Genomic DNA, 4,338 nt, shown 5'->3' with positions numbered 1-4,338 from the left:
GCCATTATTTCATTCTTTTTATGGCTGAGTAATGTTCCATTGTATAATATTCCACTGTTCCAATGTACCACATCTTTATTCATCCCTCTGTTGATGGACATTTAGATTGGCTTCCATAACTTGGCTATTATATATAGTGCTGCAGTGAACACTGGGATACATGTATCTTTTTGAATTATGGTTTTCTTTAGGTTGATGCCCAGGAGTGGGATTGAGGATCATTAGTTTTTTGAGGAATCTCCATACTGTTTTCCATAGTGATTTCACCAATTTACATTCAACAGTGTAAGAGGGTTCCCTTTTCTCCATACCCTCTCCAGCTTTTATTATTTGTAGACTTTTTGATGATGGCTATTCTGGCTGGTGTAAGGTGGTACCTCATCATCATTTTTATTTGCATTTCTCTAATATTAATGATGTTGAGCATCTTTTGACATGTTTTTTGGTCATCCGTATGTCTTCTTTGGAGAAATGTCTGTTTAGAAATGTCTGCTCATTTTTTTGATGGGTTGTTTGTTTTTTTGATATTGAGCTACAGGAGGTGTTTGTATATTTTGGAGATTAATCCCTTGCCAGTCGCTTCATTCACAAATATTTTGTCCCATTCTGTGGGTCATCTTTTTGTTTTGTTTATGGTTTCCTTTGATGTGTGAAAACTTTTAAGTTTAATTAGGCCTTTGTTTATTTTTGGTTTGATGTTCATTACTCTAGGAGGTGGATCTGAGAAGATATCGCCATGGTTTATGTCAGAGTGTGTTTGCCTTGTTTTCCTCTAAGAGTTTTATAGTATTTGGTCTTATATTTTGATCTTTAATCCATTTTGAGGCTGGCAGCTGCAGCTCCAATTTGACCCCTAGCCTGGGAATTTCCATATGCTGTGGGTGTGCCCCTTAAAAGACATCTCTAAGTCTGGGCTCCCTGGGGTAATTGCTGCCCTTGAGATCTTCAAGCAAATACATAGAATCTCAGCTCTTGGTGGCCACCACTCTGAGATTCCTATTGTGACGTGTCTCTTCTATCTCATGAGCACTCCATTTCAAGCAGGTGAGTAATGCTTTGTTGCTGGGGGGTGTAATTTAAGGTTGGAGAACACTTAAATGTATTGAATCTTAGGTAGGTGGTTAAAAATATTAGGAATATTGTCTAGAGTGAAGTAGACTGAGAAACTTGAGCAGTTACATGCTGGAGTGACATTCACTGGCCAGCAAAATCAATCATGTGCATTTCTTTTAAAGTCAATATTGAGTGAGGGTTTTTTTTTGCTAAATAAAACTGATCATGGTAGGAGAACATACATCATGGAAACTGACAAATGTTTCAAATTGGGTTTATTTATATATATATAGTGAGCTGGTTTACCAGAATTGTCCTAGACTCACAAATAAGGGCTGTCCGAGTAGAGTGGGATGTGTTGCCTGGAAGGTAGGAGGAGGATGTGCTGAGGTTCACTGTTGGCACTGGTCCTGACTGATGCAAATATCTAAAGCATTCAAAGAGGCTTATTCATAATTTCCTTGCCCCGATCCTGCATTGCACCCATCCAATATTTGCCATTTGGTTGTTTTCATGAAATATTTTGAGGGCTTATACTGTGGCTCGCTGTGCTAGGCTCTGGAGGTACACAAAGAAAAAAATAAAACTCAGGCCTCATAAAATTCGCAATTAATTGGAGGGGCCTTGACAGGTAATCAGATGGGTCTTCTGATGATTAGACTCCTTGTGAATACAGAGGAAAAGGAGTGATTTATAGGACAATGTATCTGAAAACAGGTTCCTGACATATAGGCAGATCATAAGAAGTGAACTGGGTAAGTAGTTCTCTCAGCAGCATAAGACAGGGAGATGGAGGTGAATTGTCCAGAATGCTGAAGGTATCTGCGTCAAGGATGCTGAAGTCTTCATGAAGCATTTGAGAAATGACCATAGAGTGACCCTTGGCTAGACTACCAATCACTCTATCACACGACTTCACCTACAGACCAGACCCCAATTTTTGAGTCCCTTAGCCTCTGTTTTATGCTTCACAGTAGAAAAATCTTCTTTGCCCTCTCCTAAAAGTATCCAAGGAATGTAATCATCTGTAAGCTGGTCCTCTGCTGGCTCTTATTTTGCTTCATAGTCCTTCCTCTTTCCTGCTAGTTTTTCATCAACATTGTATGAACAGTTGGCCATCAAACCTCAATGGCACTATCCTACCTAGTTTTATTTCTTCCATCTTCTCCAGGGGGGTGCCTTTCCTCAGGGAAGTATATGTATTCAAAATGGTTGTGTGGCCACAGATTGACCTAGTGGTCGTTGTCCTCAGCAGGCACCTTCTTCTCATGAGCCTCCCCTGGTACTTCTTTCCTATGGATTATTTTCAGTACAGTTTTACCATTACTTAGAGAGTAGTAATGAACAGACATAAATTAGGAGTGGATTTTCCTACTCCAGAATAAACTGTAGAGCTGAGGAAAATAGAACCCAGGGCAGGAGACAGGTGTGTATACATGTACTCACTCTGTGCTGAGTTCTGAGTCAGACGGATTAATGTGGAGATGCTGGCTGTTGTTTATCTGGGTACCTCCGGGCATCATGGATCCCTGTAAACTTGTCACTTCCCGAGCGCTGCACCAAGTTCTCCTCCTGATAATGGAGGTGGGGATGTCAAGTTCAACACACGGACAGAGAGAGGAAGGAAGAGGGTCAGCATTGCGCCTTTTACTCATAATGGTGCTGGCTGCTTCAGGGGACCCACGAGCCCTCTGGCCACTAAATGTCTTGTATTCCTTCTAGAATCGAAAGGACTTTGCTTCTTTTCCCCCTAACCTCTCCACCTAAGAGTGAATATTTTATATATATATAAAATGTGTATATGTATATATACATATATATGTATGTGTGTGTATATATATGTGTTAAAACCATCAAAATTCTTATAAGGCTTACATTAAAAATAGATTCCCTGCCCCATGCCACTTCTAATTCTTGCTCCTCAGAAACAACCACTTTAATACTTGCCGTTTTGGGATTTTTTTAGTATTTACCTCCATTTAGATAGACAGCATGCTTATGTCATTATTTCTTGATTTATATCTTAAATCATTTCTACACATCATCCACTGACTTTCTTATATGGAAGATGAGTATTTCGCTTTCCTTCATCAGGAAGTCCCCCACCTCAAAGGCACACACGTACCTTCAGACCCATGCAGACTTTATTGATGGAGGTACACCATCATTTTTAAGATGCATATTTACGTGGACACGTGTGGTGACACCTGATCACATTTCCTGTGCACACTCGTTTTCTTCCTTGGAGTAAATGATTGTCTTGATTACTGGCTTTGTTTTCACGTGCCTTTTCTTCTGCTGGAAACGTAAACAGCATGTAAAACAACTTTTCCTTTGAAACTGACCTTTAGGTGTCCTCGTCCCCTGATCCAGTCTAGACTCATGATGCTCCAGGACTTTCCTCTGCTGTCAAACTTCACCATTCTTCAAGGAATTCCCTTCCTCCTTCACAGCCCATACCCTCTCCTGCCCTGTATCACTTTGTCTTAACTCCTTTGTTGGAGCCCATGTTTCTCCGTTTTTGGTTCATTCCCTTATTGATTGATTGATTGATTGATTCTTGTCTTCCAGTAGCTTTCTGTGCAAAGTTAATGGGAGGTAAATCTTTGAAGATATTAAATAACTTTTTCTGCTCTTACAAATTGTTTACGTATTTTGGTTTAAAATTCTGGATTGGAGTAATCTGACAGGAAGTTTCTCCCTGAACAAATCCCATGCCTACACATGGGACTTCTAATCACTTTTTAGTGCCTTGGTCTTATATTGAAGTGAATTGAAAGATCTGCGTCTAGGGTTGTGTAATCTAGCCTTATTAGACATAATAAATGGGAGAAGTTCACTGGGGCTTCAGCTTGTGCAGGAGGTAACCTTTCATTTTATCTCTGCTTTTAGCCCCATATCCCTGCCCAGCTCTGCCCAGACTCTCCAGCTTAACTTCACTAGAGACTAAAGCTCCAGTAATCCTGTTGGGTGAGGAAAGTGGTGCCTGGATAAACAGGTTGGGAAGGAGGATCTAGGAGCCTCACTCTTCTTTATACAGATTTTCAATCAATAACGCTTTCAAAAAATCCATTCTTATCCCTGCTTAGCAAATTACCTGATAACCTCTAGTTATTGAGACTGGATTCTGCAGTGAAAACTGTCTTGATTCTTGTTTTCATCTAGAAATTATTAGTTTTATCCCATCTGCTTAGTCAGTAGTCATCTATCTGCTTTCAAAATGTTGCCACTTCAAGGAGTTCCCACTGGGGTGCAGCAGGCTAAAGATCGGGCATTGTCTCTTCT

This window comes from Sus scrofa, chromosome 9 (assembly GCF_000003025.6).
Source record: "Sus scrofa isolate TJ Tabasco breed Duroc chromosome 9, Sscrofa11.1, whole genome shotgun sequence".
Classification (NCBI taxonomy): Eukaryota; Metazoa; Chordata; class Mammalia; order Artiodactyla; family Suidae; genus Sus; species Sus scrofa.
The sequence above is the reverse complement of the archived record's forward strand: the minus strand, read 5'-3'. Positions refer to the sequence as shown.